Source organism: Cervus elaphus, chromosome 9, assembly GCF_910594005.1.
Source record: "Cervus elaphus chromosome 9, mCerEla1.1, whole genome shotgun sequence".
Classification (NCBI taxonomy): Eukaryota; Metazoa; Chordata; class Mammalia; order Artiodactyla; family Cervidae; genus Cervus; species Cervus elaphus.
In genome coordinates this window covers 96,970,597-96,991,209 of record NC_057823.1, presented here as the reverse complement: position 1 = coordinate 96,991,209, position 20,613 = coordinate 96,970,597, and positions in this window count along the sequence as shown.

Sequence of the window (20,613 nt, the reverse complement as noted above, 5' to 3'; positions counted from 1 at the left end):
CTCCTAATTTGAACATGTGGTAATAGGTGAATTATGTCATCTCCTGAGACTAATTTTCCATTTATGAAAAAGTCAGGGTTATTATTAGATGACCTCTGAGGCATGTTACATCTCAAAGATTTTATAACATTCGCAACTGTTATTCATTAGTTGAAAGTTAATTTGACTAGGTAAGCTTTCTGCTTGATATAAAGAACATTATTATCTCCAAGAATATTAAAATTATTTGAAAATCTCACATAATAAATTTGATGCCTATTACTAATCTCCACTACTTTGGCCACCTGATGTGAAGAGCTGACTCATTAGAAAAGACACTGATGCTTGGAAAGTTTGAAGGCAGGAGAAGAAGGGGACGACAGAGGATGAGATGGTTGGATGGCATCACTGACACAATGGACTTGAGTTTGAGCAAGCTCTGGGAGTTGGATAAGGACAGGGAAGCCTGGCGTGCTGCAGTCCATGGGGTCACAAAGAGTCAGACACAACTGAGAGACTGAACAAACAACATTAATTAGTAGATGTGTGTGTATGTGTTAGCTCCTCAGTTGTATCCAACTCTTTGTGACCCCATCAAGGGCAGCCTGCCAGGCTCCTCTGTCCATGGGATTTTCCAGGCAAGAATATTGGAATGGGTTGCCGTTTCCTTTTCCAGGAGAACTTTCCCACCCAGGGATTGAACCCAGGTCTCCCCCATTGCTAGAAGACTCCCATTATTAATTGTTCTTGGTGGCTACAGTGAGTTTCAAAGGATAGAACTGGAAACCACAACAAATAGATACATTGGCATATTTAACCACCAACTCTGTTGATATTGGGCTTTCCTTGTGGCTCAACTGGTAAAGAATCTGCCTGCAATGCAGGAGATCTGGGTTTGATCCCGGGGTTGGGAAGATCCCCTGGAGAAGGGAAAGGCTACACACTCCAGTATTCTGGCCTGGAGAATCCCATGGTCTGTATAGTCCATTGGGTTGCAACGAGTCGGACACAACTGAGTGACATTCACTTTCACTTTTCACTTTCTGTTGATATTTATCTTTGTAAATTCGCATTAATTGGGATACCTGTTCAGAATATTAGAAACTACTATGTAACCCTGTGGAAAGAAATGAGAGAAGGAAACTCACTGTTACATTAATTGGAATCAGTGTTACCAGTTGCATAAACATGCTGTGGTCAATAATTTTAGTCCCAGCTGGAAAATAAATTGAGAGAGTAAATTGAGCAGTTGATTGTCCTAAGGTAGCTTATTGTCCTCATGTAAACAAGCATTAACTGATTTTTTTCCTGTGTCACTAATTCTCAAATGTGGCTGTACATTGCTATCACCTTGGAACTTGGAAAAATCTCTAACTCCAGATGTGCTTCATAAAATTAAATAAAATTTCTAGACATGGGGTCTAAGCAATGAATATAAGTGAGATGATACCTCTTTGAGATTCTGCTTCATTTCCTTTCGATATGTACCTGGAAGTGGGATATAATAGTTCTATTTTTAATTTTTTGAGGAACCTCCATATAGTTTTCCACAGTGGCTGTACCAATTTACATTGCCACCAATAGTGCATAAGGGTTTTCTTTTCTCCACATCCTTGAAACATTCATCTCTTGTCTTTTTCATGATAGTATTCTAACAGATGAGAGGTAATATCTCATTGTGGTTTTGATTGTATTTCCCTGATGATTAGTATTGTTGAGCACTTCCTCAGGTACCTACCTGCTATATGTATGCCTTTTATTTGACCGATTTTTTCTTCCATTTGATCTAGCCTGCTAGTGATTTCTGTTTGGAGTTTTCTTATAGTTTCTATCTCTTTGTTAAAATCCTTGTTTTGTTTATGCATCGTTTTCCTGACATGAGGGATCATCTTTATGACTCTCATTTTGAACTCTGTAAGGCAAATTACTACCTCTGTTTCATTAAGTTCTGTTTTTTGGAATTTTTTTGCTATTGTTTTGGAAACATTCCTCTGTTTTTTCACTTTCCTTTCAACTCTGTGTTGTTTTCTACTCATGAGATAAAACAGCCACTTTTCTGTGTCTTGATAGGGTGGTCTCGTGTAGGAGATGAACCTTGTTGTTCAGCCTAGCCCTAACCCTTGGTTGTCTCCTAAACGGTTGTGATTGTCCAAGATTCCTTCCTTGCTTTTGTGGCTCTAGTATGTTGAGGATGTGCCAAGACCTGCCAGTATTCCAAAGGGGAGGATCCCAGTCAGCACCTTGACGTAGGCTGATGGAAATTTGGCCCTCAGGAAAGAGCTGGGAGAGCAAGTAGTTAGGGCCCTTCCCGGGAGAGACTGGGAGATGGGTGGTTATTAGTGTCCATATGGGTGATGTAGGTAATTTCTCATTTGCTCAATGCATAGGAGTTGCTCTGCTAGTTTCTAGATTTCTTTTAGAAGAATTTTCTATATGTGTAGCTGTAGGTTCCATGTGTCTTTTGGAGGAGGTAAGTTCAGGAAGTTTCCATGTTTCCTTCTTGGATCAGAACTGATTTTCAGCCAATGAGCTTTGCTTTCTCTCCAAAAGATGATCACTTCTATTTCTACTTCCTCTAAATGCAAGTCCAAAGTTTAGTTAAATCAAATAAATAGAAAAATGTAATACTAACTCTCACGAAATTGTACCTTTTCTTGACAAGTGGGGACTGTGACTTTTATATTTAATCATTTCTTTATTTCCCATTTTTACTGTATCCAAAGAATCCTTGTCATCATTCATAAGCTTTCATTTCCCTGGATTTTCAGTCTTCTAATCCCGTTAGGAGACTGTGCTCTGAGTTTCTGCTTTTTACAACTATATATATATTTTTAAATTATATTGAATATAAAGTTTAAAAAATTTTTCTAATACATTACTCATGAGTATTTAAACTCTTTCATTTTGACTTTGCATTATATATTTCCTCTGTAAGAATACTGGATCATTTCATTCTACAATAACATAATAGCATCTTTTCATAATTAACTAAAGCAAATTTATCTTTATTTTACACAACCTCTTCGGGCATACTCTATCCATTCAGATTTTACAATTTTGTTTTATTTTCTTCTTTCCATTATTAATGAATGACATTATGTTTATTTTTTTAGATAAGGTAGTGTTTTTGGCAAGCTTTACTTTTGGTCTTATTCTCAAGGAAAATTGTACTTTTTAATATTTATTTCTCCAGCTTTTCATTGTTTTAAAAAATCAGAATTCACAACATTCTTTTTGGGTTTATAAATATTTGAAAACAGAAAGTAAGGATAAATACTAGATCTTCAGAGAAAGTTGTAGAATGAAATATCCTTGAAAACCAAAAGCTGAAATTTTTAGATTCTTCAAAGCATCTTTTTAGATAAACTATTTAGAAAGAATTGTTGGGAGAATAAATTAAATATTTTGAAACTCAAACAGCAAGAAGCATAATACAAATAGTTGAAAGATAAAATCAAATTACTGATCATTTAAATGAACAAGGGGATGTTATAAGATGACTTTAAGATGATGCAAAGATTACAGCCAAGCATAACTAATATTATAAAACTGCATTGTTAAATTTAGCAGTCATATCTCTTTGTTGCATTCATAATTAACTCACGTGTGTGTGTGAGTTGCTCAGTCATGTCTAATTCTTTGTGACCCCATGGACGGTATCCTGCCTGACTCCTCTGTCCATGGGATTCTCTAGGCAAGAATATTGGAATGTGTTGCCATTCCCTTCTCCAGGGGATCTTCCTGACCCAGGGATCAGACCTCGGTCTCCTACATTGCAGGCAGATTCTCTACTGTCTGAGCCACTTAGGAAGTCCAACTAACTCGTAAGTTATATATAATAAAACTTAAAACAAACGTCCATTTGCTTTTTAGCAATCATTTTATTGGCCATTGTATGGTCAGTAAAGTCAGAGGGATTTGCCACGCTTAATTGTATAACTCTTTAGGTCAAGAATCATGTTTCCTATATCTTATCTATCTTCCATGGAATTTAGCACATTAGGAGCTTTAAAAATACTGTCTAACTGCCTCTTACTGGTTTACCCCATTAGTACATGTTCCATTCCTGTTTCTAGCAATGGGTCTCCTTCCTCAAGACAGGAGGTTTCTCACAATGCTTTAATTTTTCTCTTTTTCCTTAGAATAAACTCAAAAGCATGAAGGAATTTCTGCAGTATATGTGCACTGCATGTTTCTATTCTGCCCTGTCAATTGGGCCATGCCCTCTCAGGGAGTGAGAATGGAGAGAAAAATATTCTCTTTCCTATTTCCCTCTATCAGGTGCTTCCCTTCTTCTGTGTATAAACATCACCCAGAGAGGAAGATTATGTAATCTTGTAGAGGCAAAAGGCTCAAGAGATGGGATATATTAAAAATAGACAACCCAAATCTGGGAAAGCCCCAGAATTATCACTATTTTCTTCAAAAACCAATTGTTCACTCTGTAATGTGCCGCTTTTCACAAAGTGCTTTGAAATAAACGATCTCCTTTGACTCATATGCCTGCCTCTTGAGGTTCAGGGCATGTCTTATTATGACCCTTTTGCAGATGTGGAAACCAGAGCTTAGAGAAGTTAGAAAACTCAAGTGGCGATTGTGGAGGGTGGCCTCATCGTCCGTGTTCAGATTCCTGTTCTTGGGTTCTTTTACCACGCCATGCGGTGCGGAGGCTGTGTACTCCACTAGAACAGTAGGTAAGGGTTAAGGTGAACCTATTATGTGATGTGTCTATTAATCTACATGGATGTCTATGAGCTTGGTTGTGGTTATACAAATTTTACTATCGAGAATAACTAAAAGGCAGGAATTTTTGGAGATTTGGGAACTCCATGAAGCAAGGATCAGAAAGAAAGATTCAAAATATATTGAGAGGGATAGATTTCCCTGTGGTCGCGCTGCATTCCAAATGTGTGAAAAAGGCAGGGGAAAACACGACCTGCAATAAATTCTGGCTAAAGGGAGTTAGCTTAGTAACTTCCTTTCTCTGTTTCCTGGTGACTGGCAGCTAGAAGTTCTTAGATGCTTTCAAAACCTGGGAATGACAGGCATCCCCAAGTTCAAAGGCTCCCTTGAACCTTTGGAACCTACAACTGCAGCTAGAAGTCCTGTTGAAACAGGCTTCCCTGGGCAATTTCCAGTAAAGTTGGATACACAGCACTGTTAGAACTAGCTTCCTCAAGGTTGCACATCGCTGACATTCTGTTCTCAGCTAGATTTGGGAGAACAGAGGCTGTGAGACTGGCCTGAGGCATGTATACCTGATATTTCTGATCTGAACCACCTGACCCTGGTCACTACTTCAGCACCAATGGGCCCTCCCCCACTGACAACAGGTGTGAGGTGTTGCTGGGTGTTCCTCACACATAATTAGAAAACACATCTGTGCACGAAGCTTGGAGGGGATGTTTTCCTTACAGAAAGAAACTTTTGCTACCTTTCTTAAAAAACAAGTCTTCAGGATTATTTCTACATGAGCCAATTCCTTAGGGACAGATTGTTATCCTTGATATTAAATCATATATATTAAAGAGCTGTATGTTCACGATAATTGGCTAAGTAGACCATGGTCAGGAAGAGAGAACTCTGCTCAGAAATAAAGGATGACACAATCTTTTCTTGATTGGCTTTAGTGAGAAATGAAATTGGCAGAGGCAGTGCTACTCCCACGGGAATTCCCTTTGATTTTTTTTTTTTTTTAAAGAGGTAGGTGAATATGCCGAGCAGGAATGATCACGTCTGAAAGATGAAACACTTCTAAAAATATTCAACTTGTGGTCCCTGGTTCTTAGAAAAATAGCAAGTAAGACTGTAAACAACTCTTAGTCACACTCTTAGAATCAGAGACTCGGTGATTTGCTAGGGAAGCTCAACCACACTCAGGAGGCCCCAGGGTTTAGGGCCCAGCTGTTCAAAGCACTTCACTAGATTTCGCATACAGATCACTCTTTGCCAGAGATAGTAAGACAACACCAGGGTCTTTAAAGATGCTATATCACAGAAACACTGGCCCGTGTTGAGAAGAGGCCCAAGTGTTGGAGGCAACAAAGAGCAGCCTGTCACCTCACAGAAACTTTCATTCCAATGGATCTCAGGCAAAGAGACCTTCAGGAAAGAGACTTCTGAAAGAGGGGCCAACTGCTTCACTATCTGACTCCTCTTTAACTGGATTCTGTGCCCAGGTCAAAGTGTTTCCCTTTATGTCTTCATGTAATCCGAAAGATAATAGTCCTGATTTTTGCTCACAATGGGTCCTTCTCGTTTGAAGCTAGAATTGACCAGATTTTTTTCAAAAGAGCATAGGGCTAGAGTGGCTTGAACATAGATTTGGGAGATTTCTAAGTTCTTCTAGTGGAAATGGTAGAGGAATTTGAGATATATAGCAACTGTAAGAAGTCTGACCATCTTCCTAAAAAAAATTGATGACTTCGCCACAACATGCTGATATCTCTTTAAAGGCAGGTATGGATTTCCAGTGTCTCTCTGTGACAAATGTTCCCTATTTTCCTAGGTAAATTTTGTATCATTCCTGTGACTTTTTTTTTTTTTCTGCAGTTAAAATTACTTATTAAAATTTTATTTAAAAATAATGCAAGGTACTTTTTGGAGCTACAAAAATATGCAATAATATTTTACGGTTCCTATATTAGGATGCTCAGATTTAGTTTGCCAAATAGTATGAAAGATCACTTGTTCCTGTGTGTTGTATATCCACTCAAACACACGTGGACTCAAGTTTGGAGCCAAAATATTTTTTATCCCTTACTCTTAATTTATTTGCAATTTTAAACTTCCTCCTAAGGTGAAACAACTCAGAATTTCTAGTTCTCAGAAACTTCTCGGAATCTTCTAGTTTTGTAAGAAGATCATGATTAAGATAGGCTAAAAGCTGACATATACATATCAATAAAGATAACAAAGATCTATATGCTGCATTATTATACGAGTTTCAAAGGTACTTCATGAATACCACAGTTCTTACAACATTTTTATGAGAATTCATGGAAAGACAAGTCATTCCTTTTGATTTTTCAATAGAATGGTGTATTTCTCTCAGGGCACAAAATGAATTAGCTCAATGCATTTCTTGATTTGTTTGGAAGAAGTTTTTCATGTCTAACATCTATAAAGTTTCACACACAGGCAGACACACACATACATTTGTCTTTTATTCTTATGGTTTTGATTCTTCTTAGGAATTTTATATCTAACATACTAAATATTTTCTTTGTTATCTATCTCCTTCATGAGAATGCAGGCTCTATAAGGATGAGAGTTTTTGTCTATTTGTGCTTCTGTACCTGGAATGTGTCTGGTCCATTGTAGATGCTCAATAAACATTTGTTGAATGAATACATGACTGTTCCTAGAGCCTCAGTGCATTAGTCAATGGCATAAACTCTTTTTTAATTTTGGGTTTATTTCTCTAGATGATGTCATCATAGCGTGGGGGAAAAAATGGCAGAAAAGGATTGGTTTACTCCATTATGGAGTCAACAAAACATATTGATCAGTGTTTTTCAGGGCAAACACAGATTGAAAGTTAAGCCTTCCTTTAAGGGAAAGCAATAAGACATGTCTACTATGTATCCAGATTTGAAAATGTGTGTGGGTGCTCAGTTCTGTTTGACTCTTTGTGGCCCCATGGACTGTAACCCTCCAGGCTCCTCCGTCCATGGGATTTCCCAGGCAAGAATACTGGAGTGGAGTGCCATTTCCTACTCCAGGGGATCTTCCTGACCCAGAGATGGAACCCACATCTCTTACATTTCCTGCATTGGCAGGTGGATTCTTTACTGCTAGCACCATCTGGGATATACCTCATTTAAAATGAGGTATATCTTATAGAGAGAATGATCTTTGTAAACTGAACCTTTTCTCAAATATAAACTTCATGGTTAAAAAATCACACAAAAAAACTTCTTTATAACACATTTTACATCTGATTTCTTTCCCTTTAAGACATACACAAATAATGTTCAAGGGCATTATTTTTTTTTAATGTAATATTGCTTAAATATTTTAAGAAGTGCAATGATGCTGTTTCAAAGTTTTTAAAGTAGGCATATTTAAATATCTTGCTTGCTAAGTCACTTTAGTCATGTCTGACTCTTTGTGACCCTATCAAAGAATTAAATCTTTAGGTATATGCTTATCAAATTTAACTTACAGTACAAATTTGTGAACCTCCCTGCTTAAGTCAAAGGACAACTCTAAATGAAGAAAGATTAAGGGACAGAATTCTGAGGATTTGACTTCTGCTCCATTATGAAACAAAATATAGGTAATTGACTCAAAATCACATCAAAGAAAGCAACTAAAGCTAAAATGTGTGCTGAAGTCAGATTTATAATTAAAATATTTCTCTGCTGCTGTTTGTTTTAAATCTAGATAGAATTTAGAAAGCTAAGGAAATAATAGCATAGTTACAATGAACTTGCTTAAGATTCCTACGGTATCCACATGCATTTGTAGTTTAAACAGTTTAGAGTTCCTAAATGAGCAGAGTCACTCTTTTGAGAGACCTCTTACCCCATGTAAAGGCAATTCTTCACTTAATGGTGGTAGCGAATTTGCAATTGCTTTCTTCATAAAGATTCTATGATTACTGAATTTATGGGAAAAAATCTATAATTGAAAATAAGGTGATAATCTCAGTATTTATTCAACAGTAAGTTAAGAGCAATTTCTATTTCCCTCATTGATCTACATACTATAATTATGTAATGAGGATTATGGCTCTGGAATAATTCAGGACAAGGGTGTGCACTTGATTTATAGAGGGACTTGGAAAGAAAGTTCCACCCAGAGGTGATCAATCTAAACTTGCTTCAATAACCCAGATATCTCTCCTGTTACAGGGCAGTAAAAATTAGTATGACTAATTGATTTACAGAAAGAATCTGGAACTAGGAGCTTCTCTCTATTCTAAAACAAACTTTTGTTGATACAAGATCATACCAAAACATAAATGTATGTGTCAAATATGTTTGTTACTCCCTAACATGTGCTACTTTTAAAATTACGCAGAGTAAATCACAAAATGACATAATATTTACTTTTATCTTTTCAGTCACAATTTAAACTATGCTTTGCTTTGATACCATTTAAAGCAATATTAAGAAATAAATGAATTTGAATATAAAATGACTGCATGATTACAATTACTTGTAACTATGAATATTATATATGTATATGAATAGTTTTTAACTTTTTATTTTTGTATAATGTCTTTCAGGACTAATGTTCTGAGAATCAAACACTTAAAGCTCTAAGAGAAGAGATTTTTCTGTCTTCATTTTGCATTAAACAAAACAAGTCATCATTTTGTCCCTGAGATTCCTCATTTTCATTTTTTGCTTTTCTACTAGTCACATTTCTCAGTATTCCAAAGTTCAGAATGTAACAGTTTCCTCAAATGTGCTTTGAGAAGGCTTCCATGCTTTATTAATTTTTAGATTCCACAATTCTAAGCTAGAACATTATAGTAATCAGTGTATGACTAATACTCTGGGGAAAACATTAACTTCCATAGCTAGCTTTGTAGGTTTTACATAATTATTTATGGCACATAATTATTATTCTCATTACTAGCGCAATATTGTACTCAATCATTTCTGTCTCTGGTATTGTGGATTTTTCAGTCACTAATTATGTGGCTTTGTTTTATGTGCAAATGGCACATGTCAAATGTAGATTCTGTAAGATAATGGACCTGTTTCTAAATTTATTACTGTGCTTCTGTTGGCTTTAAATTTTTTTCTAATTATGTTATCCTCTGATTGAAAGGAAAGGAACATTTGTTTAAACTTACATGAATCATTTCTAAATTGATAGCTCGGAAAAGTATGTGAGAAACACTGCTGCTCTCATCCACTATTTTTAAATAAAGACTCACCTAAAACTTTGATTTTGAAGTTGTCAGATTGCTCCCAGCATCACTTTCATTTTTCTATGTGCCAAGCTATTTCACACAGTGACAATTATCTATATACAAATTACTAGCAAAGAATATAAGGATTTAGGAAGGTGTTTCCTACCCACCAAAGGAACAGTTGTTAGAAGTACTGCCTTTTTTACTCCCCTTCCCCAGACACTGGTACCTGGCAAAAAAAAAAATCATGCGCAAGTAAAATTTCCAAAGTTTATTTCAATTAGTAAATAAAGAGTTCACACTTTCTGAACTAAATTATTCAATATTTCTCGAGCACATGGTAAGAAATAAAAACAAAAATATTTATGATGTTAAGGCACAAAGGGTCCTGATGAAATATCAGCATGAACAAAGGAATAAAAAATAAACATTTGAGGGTAGAAAATTTATGCACCACTAACTGTCTAATATTTTTCTTTAATTGAAAGTTCTGACATGGTGGGAATAATTTTGTTTCCCTTCAAGTGCTCTTGTAAGTCCAATGTTTTCTTTTTCTCTGATAAACTATTCTGGGATTATCATTTCGCAGCTGCAGAGGAAAGTGACTTCAGCAGTGCTCCACTCTGCATGCAGTCCAGGGACTTATTAATAGTCAGCGGGGAATTCCACATGCTCTCATATCAAGGATCTGACTTGAGAACCATAGAGGAGGGGCCTGGAGAGGAAAGAGTTCAGTATTTGCTCATATATTATTTAAAAACCCTTGTTAGTGCTTCAGATGTCAGATTACTGAGAGATGGGGAAAATACCTTCATCTCTAGTACATAATGAATCCACCCCTTAAGAGGCTGGCCATGCACAATAAAACACAATCGAGGTTTACTTCTGTAAGTCAGGTGACTTCTCCCCAGGCAGCATTGTGTGCAGGAATGAGGTGAGCGCTTGGGAATCAGAGATGCATTCAAAAGTAAGAGAGTCTGCAAATCATTCCCAACTGCTATAGGACTTTATTTCAATGCATGTTGGGTTCTAATAAAAGTATTCCCACCGGGCCCAATTCTATACTGCTTCCTGTCATAAAACTCCTACATATGTCACAGGAAACTTCAAGGGAAGAAACCCCTAGAGAAGAAGGAGTTGATTTAATAACATATCTACTTCTCAGTATCATGAAGACATACACCTGTGCTTTCATAGCTGCTGAGAAATTAGAAACACACCAGACTATCACAGCCCTGTGTCCTGGATTCATAAACAGCAGAGTATGTATTAGCAGATTATTACCACAGCACTGCACTTTTACCATTTTTGTCTTTATACTCTAGACAAAACCAACATGATAAAAGAAAAGCCAGCAAAGATTTATGTGGCATGATTAGAAGGAGATAAAGAGATGGACCCTCACCTCCCATTGTTTCTCAAAGTTGTTTGAACTTTTCAATACTAAAGTCTTCCTAAAGTACCTTCATAAAAGGCTGATCATTTGAATTGACTTCATAAATTTTTAGGATGCCATCACATTATTCCAAATCCCTCCAGGTTAGCAACATTTGATGTTTCAGAGGATAGCAGGAATCCAACTGAGGTCTCCTGCATTGCAGGCGGATTCTTTACCAACTGAGCTATCAGGAAAACCCCAAATAGAATGGTAGCTGGACCAAACCTTACCATCATTCCGTCATTGTCTGGGATGAGTTCTGGCTAGAGGCTTTTGTCAATGGTAGTAACAGTCAGTTTACCGATTTGAAGGAGAAAAATATAAAAAAATATTACAGCAATACTTGAAATGACTATTGGGAATCCATACTTAATTTAGTTGTAACATCTGTCATTTCTACATATTTTAATAAAACAATTAAGGTTTTTATTTCAATATTATTCTAGTAAAACTATTTATTAGAAGTTATTAACAGCTATAACTGACATATTTAATCCTTTGGCCTGATGACTGACATTTGATCACTTTTTCCATTCTTTATTATCTTTGACCCATTCTTTATTATCTTTGACCCATTCTTTTTGATACTCTCTCTCATCCTTTAAATATCCTGGCACTTTAGCCCTTTTCCTTAAAAAGTGACAGAGTGGGTTTGGACTTAAAAGAGCAGGGATCAGGAGGAATCGAGGCTACAAGTTACATGCTTTGGAAGGTGGCTGCTTACTAAGAAAGCAAGCAATTAAGCAATTGATTAAGAGAATAAAGAGAAAGGATAAATTCCTGTATTATTTCTCAGAATATATATCTGCCTATTATTTGATGGATCCCAGGAGAGTTTTCTTCCTCTATAACAATTCAGTGTTAAAAGCATGTGGAATTTCTCAAGCTTCAACTTCTTAACTTAGTGAGTGTATATATTCTCTCTTCTATGAAGAACCATAGGAAATGCTAGGTAAAATATTTAGAATTCCCTGACATTTATAAACAATGTTCCCGATACTTTCAATTAGGGATTAGTTTTTCCTTTCAAGAGCTTTGGATTTGAATTCAGAATAGAGGGATTTATATGATTCTGGAATGCCTCCCAACTCACAAGCTCTTCATTGCAGAGTAAAGGGTGTAAAAGGACTTGTAAATATTTGGTGAGTAGTCTGAGTCACTCAAAGCAAAATATCTCCCCTTCTGGTATTTTGGCATGAACTGAAAATGCCCCAGGCCTGGGCCTTGACTTTTGATTCAAATGTAAAAGATTAAAAATAAATGTAACATAGAGGAACATCTTAATCATCCCCCAGAGCCCAATATTTTCCATAAATACCTATTATAAAATGGGAATTTCCTATGTGTCTTGAATGAGGAGAGTGTAGTGTGGGCCTGATGTCTGAGAGGGGGTTGGAGTGGGGCAGAAAGTGAGAAAAAAGCCATCTCACTGCCACTGCTTCCTAGTTTAAGCCAGTAGGGAGCAAGGAGTGTTTCGCATGTTAAGTGGGAATTCCCCAATTACTTCCTATAGCTGAGTGTCTGACAACTAGAAGTACAAGATCTCTAAACTGGAGAGTAGGAGAAAATTCTACTTTAACTAACTTTTAGACTTAAAATTTTAAAACTTAAAAGATTAAGACTTTGCTATTTTAATATGGTCAGAATGAAAACCACAGTCACAGAAAACTAACCAAAATGATCACATGGATCACAGCTTTGTGTAATTTAATGAAACAATGAGCCATGCCATGTAAGGCCACCCAAGACAGATGGGTCATGGTGGAGAGTTCTGACAAAATGTGGTCCACTGGAGAAGGGAAGAGCAAACCACTTCAGCATTCTTGCCTTGAGAATCCCATGAGCAGCATGAAAAGGCAAAAAGATAGGACACTGAAAGATGAAGCCTCCAGGTCACGAGGTGTCCAGTATGCTACTGGGGAAGAAGGGAAATAACTCCAGAGGGAATGAACAGGCTGAGCCAAAGCCGAAACAATGGCCAGTTGTAGATGTGGCTGGTGGTGAAAGTAAAGTCCAATGTTGTAAAGAGCAATATTGCATAGGAATCTGGAATGTTAGGTCAATGAAACAAGGTAAATTGGAAGTGGTCAAACAGGAGATGACAAGAGTGAACATCAACATTTTAGAAATCAGTGAACTAAAACAGACTGGAATGGGTGAGTTTAATTCAGATGGCCATTACATCTACTACTGTGGGCAAGGATCCCTTAGAAGAAATGGAGTAGCCCTCAGAGTCAACAGAAGAGTCCAAAATATAGTACTTGGGTGCAATCTCAAAAATGACAGAATGATCTCGGTAGTTTGTTTCCAAGGCAAACTATTCAATATCACAGTCGTCCAAGTCTATGCCCCAATAACTAATGCCAAAGAAGCTGAAGTTGAATGGATCTGTGAAGACCTGTAAGACCTTTAGAACTAACACCAAAAAAAAAAAAAAAAATGTCCTTTTTATTAACAGGGACTGGAATGCAAAAGCAGGACGCCAAGAGACACCTGGGGTAAAGGCAAGCTTGGCCTTGGAGTACAAAATGAAGCAGGACAAAGGCTGACAGAATTGAACACATTGGTCATAGCAAACATCCTCTTCCAACAAAACAAGAGATGACTCTACACATGGACATCACCAGATGGTAAATACTGAAATCAGAATGATTATATTCTTTGTAGTCAAAGATGGGCAAGCTCTATATTGCCAGCAAAAATAAGACTGAGAACTGCCTGTGGCTCAGATCATGAACTCCTTATTTCAAAATTCAGACATAAATTGAAGTAGGGAAAAATCACTAGGCTATTCATGTATGACCTAAATCAAATCTCTTATGATTATACAATGGACATGACAAATAGATTCAAGGGATTAAAGTGAATAGACAGAGTGCCATAAGAACCATGGATGGTGATTCATATCATTGTACAGGAGGCAGACATCAAAATCACGTCCAAGAAAAAGAAATGCAAAAAGGCAAAATGATTGTTTCAGGAGATCTTACAAATAGCTGAGAAAAGAAAAGAAGTGAAAGGCAAAGGAGAAAAGGAAACATAAACCCATCAGAATTCAGAGTTTCAAATACCAATGGGAGATAAGAAAGCCTTCTTAAGTGAACAGTGCAAGGAAATACAGGGAAACAATGAGATGAGAAAGACTAGATATCTCTTCAAGAAAATTAGAAGTACCAAGGAAATATTTCATGCAAAATGGGCACAATAAAGAAGTGGTATGGACCTAACAGAAGAAGAAGATATTAAAAAGTGGCAGGAAAACACAGAAGAACTATACCAAAAAAAGGTCTTATTGTCTTAATGACCTGGACAACTACAATGATGTGATCACTCACCTAGAGCCAGACATCCTGGAGTGTGAAGTCAAGTAGGACTTAAGAAGCATCACTACAAATGAAGCTAGTGGAGGTGATAGAATTCCAGCTAGCTATTTCAGATCCTAAAAGATGATGCTGTTAAGGTGCTTCACTCAACATACCAGCAAATTTGGAAAACCCAGCAGTGACCACAGGACTGGAAAGGGTGTTTTCATTCCAATCCCGAAAAGGGCAATGCCAAAGAATGTTCAAACAACTACACAATTGAACTCATTTCACATGTTGACAAGGTAATGTTCAAAACCCTTCAAGCTAAGCATCAAGAGTTTGTGAGCCAAGAACTTCCAGATGTTCAAGCTGGATTTAGAAAAGGCAGAGGAATCAGATATCAAGTTGCCAACATTTGTTGGATCATAGAAAAAGATAGGGAATTCCAGAAAAAAATCTACTTTTGCTTCATTGACTATGCTAAAGCCTTTGACTGTGTGGACCAAAACAAACTGTGGAAAATTCTTAAAGAGATGGGAATACCAGGCCACCTTACCTGCCTCCTGAAAAACCTGTATGCAGATCAAGAAGAAACAGTTAGAACAAGACATGGAACAATGGACTGGTTCAAAATTTGGAAAGGAGTATGTCAAGGCTGTATTTAACTTATAGAGTACGTCATGTGAATTGCCAGACTGAATGAAGCTCAAGCCGGAATTAAGACTGCTGGGAGAAATATCAATAACCTCAGATATGCAGATGACACCACCATTAGGGCAGAAAGCAAAGAGGGACTAAAGAGCCTCTTGATGAAGGTGAAAGAGAGTGAAAAAGCTGGATTAAAACTCAACATTCAAAAAATGAAGATCATGGCATCTGGTCCCATCACTTTATGGCAAATAGATGGGGAAAAATGGAAACAGTGACAGACTTTGTTTTCTTGGGCTCCAAAATCACTGTGGATGGTGACTGCAGCCATGAAATTAAAAGACAGTTGCTCCTTGGAAGAAAAGCTGTGACAAACCTTTATAGCATTTTGAAAGCAGAGACATCACTTTGCTGACAAAGGTCCCTATAGTCAAAGCTATGGTTTTTCCAGTAGTCAAGTATGGATGTGAGAGTTGGACAACAAAGAAGGCTGAGTGTCAAAGCTGTGATGCTTTTGAAAGTGCTGGAGAAGAGTCTTGAGAGTCCCTTATATGGCAAGGAGATCAAACCTGTCAATCATAATGGAAATGAATCCTAAATATTCATTGGAATAACTGGTGCTGAATCTCCAATACTTTGGCCACCTGATGTGAGCAGCCAACTCATTGGAAAATACCCTGGTACTGGGAAGGCCTGAAAGCAGGAGTAGAAGGGAATGACAGAGGATGAGATGGTGCATGGCATCATCAATTCAATATACCTGAGTTTGAGCAACCTCTGGGAGATAGTGAAGGACCCAGAAGCCTAGCGTGCTGCAGTCCATGGGGTCGCAGAGTCGGACACAACTGAGCGACTGAACACATCACAAATGTTTGCACGGGAAAAGTACTTTACAAGTTACCTGATCTCCTCTTTTATTTTTATTTAATTTATGTGGGGTTTAAACTTTTTTGAGGTTAACACATACACAAAAGTTGCTGAAATTTTACAAACACATTTACCCATTTCACCATGGCCTAGATGAAATATAGCCCATGAAGTGTACTATAAGTTTTTTTCCCATGCCTGCATCCAACCCCAGTTAATAATATACCTCTAAAATTAACTTTTATTTTTATGTTTATCACTATTAAATTAATCATTTTTGAATTTCATATAGGTAGAATTTTATGGTATATATTTATTTAGTTTGGATATTTTGGCCTGCATTGTGTCTGTAAGACTCAGTTATGATATGGTATCTCACATCAGTCTGTTCTTTTTATCTATTGTGTAATATTCATCAATGAAACTGCCAAAATTCACTTGTCCATTCTACTCTTGAAGGTCTACAAGGTAGTAGTTTGCAGTTTTTTATATTATTAATAAAGCTGCCATGAACATTCTTGTACATGCATTTTGCTGCACAAATGCCCTAATTTTTCTTTAGCAGATACCTAGAGAAAAAATTTCTGGATTATAGAACAAGTGATGTCAGTAGGAAGTGCCAAGAAGCTTTTCAGAAAGCCTGGGCCATTTTACAATGCCACTGTAAAATGCATGAGAGTTTGGTTGCTCTGTAGCTTCACTAAAATTTCTATGATTCAACTTTTATGTTAAAGTGGCAGTAGTTTTTGTTTTTAATTACTGTGTAGTATTCTAAAATAAATATTTTATAATTCATATGTCTATTCTATATGATATAAAATAGATATAATTCACACATCTGTATACTACTGAAAGACATGTGAGTCCTTATCCATTATGGTAGAGTAGTCCTCTGAGGCTTCTATTTTTGTTGCCCTGAGGATATATTATGTTGAATATCCCTCTCATATTCTTTGCAAGTGGAATAAAATGTCCCTAAAACACATGTTATGAGTTGAATCATTCTCCCAAAATTCATATGTTGAAATCCCAGGTCCCTGTATCCCAGAATGCAAACTTATTTGGAAAATTGAATTGTTACAGATGTAAAGGATGAGGTCATCCTAGACTAGAGTGAGCCCCAGATCCAATATAACTGGTGTTTTTATAGAAAGGGGACATTTGGACTTAGAAACATACATAAGTAGAAAGTTATGTAAACAGATACAGGGAGAAAATGGCCATTTACAGGTCAAAGAGAGAAGCCTGGAACACACCCTTCCCTCACAGTCCTCAGAAGGAACCCACCCCGATAACATCCTTCAGGCCTCTAGCATCCATAACTGTGAGGTAAGAAACTTCTGTTGCTGTAAGGCTGTGAGGCACACAGTCCATCTGCCAATTCAGGAGATGCAGGTTCGATCCCTGGGTCGGGAAGATCCCCTGGAGGAGGAAATGGCAACTCACTTCAGGATTCTTGCCCGGGAAATCCCATGGACAGAGGGACCTGGTCAGACACAACTTAGCAACTGAGCATGCATGCACACACAATTAGTAGTACTTTGGTTTAGCAGCCTAGCAAACTAACACAACCGGAAACTGGGTGCTCACCACTCTGCCCTGGTCAATAGTCTACTGATACGATGCTACCTGTTTTCCTCTAAGGGGAAATGTCACTTATGTTGCAGCCTGAATGTCAGCATTCTTCCTCAGAATATATTTAGGAGCCTGCCATTACAGAAGGGAGTTGGCATAGGGATGACATAAGATAGGACTGAACATCAAACATTTTCATCCTTAAGCATTAATGGAGAAGAAAACAGTGCCAGGAAGGGTTCATGATAAGCCTGTTTTCTGAAATAAACCTTGAGGTGATGTTCCAGCCTGGTTTTCTGCTTTTCCATTTCTTTCTTTCTTTCTTTTTTTTTTTTTTTTTTTTTTTTTTGCTTTTCCATTTCTGTAAAAGGAAAATGAATTTTCCATTTGGCCATTATTGAGAATTATCTGCACTTCACAATGCACTAAGACCAAGAATCTTTATTTGTGGGCTTCACGAATCTCACTAATTCATTAGAAACATGATTAAAGCAAAATAGGGGGGAGGAGCCAAGATGGCAGAGGAGTAGGACGGGGAGACCACTTTCTCTCCTACAAATTCATCAAAAGAATAACTGAACGCAGAGCAAACTTCACAAAACAACTTCTGATCGCTGGCTGAGGTCATCAGGCGCCCAGAAAAGCACCCCATTGTCTTCAAAAGGAGTGCTGTATAGTTGGAGAAGTCCTGAGACTACAGGAAGAATAAAACTGAAATCCAGAGGCAGGAGACTTAAGCCCAAAACCCGAGAACACCAGAAAACTCCTGACTACATGGAACTTTAAGTAATAAGTGACCGTCCAAAAGCCTCCATACCTACACTGAAACCAACCACCACCCAAGAGCCAATAAGTTTTAGAGCAAGACATACCACGCAAATTCTCCAGCAACGCAGGAACATAGCCCTGAACATCAACATACAGGCTGCCCAAGGTCACACCTAACACATAGACCCATCTCAAAACTCATTACTGGGCACTCCATTGCTCTCCAAAGAGAAGAAATCAAGTTCCATGCACCAGAACACTGACGCAAGCTTCCATAACCAGGAAACCTTGACAAGCCAATCGTCTAACCCCACCCACTGGGTAAAACCTCCACAGTAAAAAGGAACCACAGACCTCCAGAATACAGAAAGCCCACTCCAGACACAGCAATCTAAACAAGATGAAAAGGCACAGAAATACCCAACAGGTAAAGGAACATGAAAAATGCCCACCAAGTCAAACAAAAGAGGAGGAGATAGGGAATCTATCTGAAAAAGAATTTAGAATAATGATAATAAAAATGATCCAAAATCTTGAAAACAAAATGGAGTTACAGATAAATAGCCTGGAGACAAAGATTGAAAAGATGCAAGAAATGTTTAATAAAGACCTAGAAGAAATAAAAAAGAGTCAATTAAAGATGAACAATTACAGGAAAAAAATTGTTAAAAATTCAAACACATGGAGGCTAAATAACACGCTTCTGAATAACCAACAAATCATAGAAGAAATCAAAAAAGAAATCAAAATATGTATAGAAATGAATGAAAATGAAAACACAACAATGCAAAACCTATGGGACACTGTAAAAGCAGTGCTAAGGGGAAGGTTCATAGCATTACAGGCTTACATCAAGAAACAAGAAAAAAGCCAAATAAATAACCTAACTCTACACCTAAAGCAATTAGAGAAGGAAGAAATGAAGAACCCCAGGGTTAGCAGAAGGAAAGAAATCTTAAAAATTAAGGCAGAAATAAATGCAATAGAAACTAAAGAGACCATAGCAAAAATCAACAAAGCTAAAAGCTGGTTTTTTGAAAAAATAAATAAAATTGACAAACCATTAGCAAGACTCATTAAGAAACAAAGAGAGAAGAACCAAATTAACAAAATTAGAAATGAAAATGGAGAGATCACAACAGACAACACTGAAATACAAAGGATCATAAGAGACTACTACCAGCAGCTCTATGCCAATAAAATGGACAACTTGGGTGAAATGGACAAATTCTTAGAAAAGTATAACTTTCCAAAACTGAACCAGGAAGAAATAGAAGATCTTGACAGACCCATCACAGGCAAGGAAATCGAAACTGTAATCAGAAATCTTCCAGCAAACAAAAGCCCAGGACCAGATGGCTTCACAGCTGAATTCTACCAAAAATTTAGAGAAGAGCTAACACCTATCTTACTCAAACTCTTCCAGAAAATTGCAGAGGAAGGTAAACTTCCAAACCCATTCTATGAGGCCACCATCACCCTAATTCCAAAACCAGACAAAGATGCCACAAAAAAAGAAAACTACAGGCCAATATCACTGATGAACATAGATACAAAAATCCGTAACAAAATTCTAGCAAACAGAATCCAACAACATATTAAAAAAATCATACACCATGACCAAGTGGGCTTTATCCCAGGAATGCAAGGATTCTTTAATATCCGCAAATCAATCAATGTAATACACCACATTAACAAATTGAAAGATAAAAACCATATGATTATCTCAATAGATGCAGAGAAAGCCTTTGACAAAATTCAACACTCATTTATGATTAAAACTCTCCAGAAAGCAGGAATAGAAGGAACATACCTCAACATAATAAAAGCTATATATGACAAACCCACAGCAAGCATCACCCTCAATGGTGAAAAATTGAAAGCATTTCCCCTGAAATCAGGAACAAGACAAGGGTGCCCACTCTCACCACTACTATTCAACATAGTGTTGGAAGTTTTGGCCACAGCAATCAGAGCAGAAAAAGAAGTAAAAGGAATCCAGATAGGAAAAGAAGAAGTGAAACTCTCACTGTTTGCAGATGACATGATCCTCTACATAGAAAACCCTAAAGACTCTTCCAGAAAATTACTAGAGCTAATCAATGAATATAGTAAAGTTGCAGGATATAAAATTAACACACAGAAATCCCTTGCATTCCTAT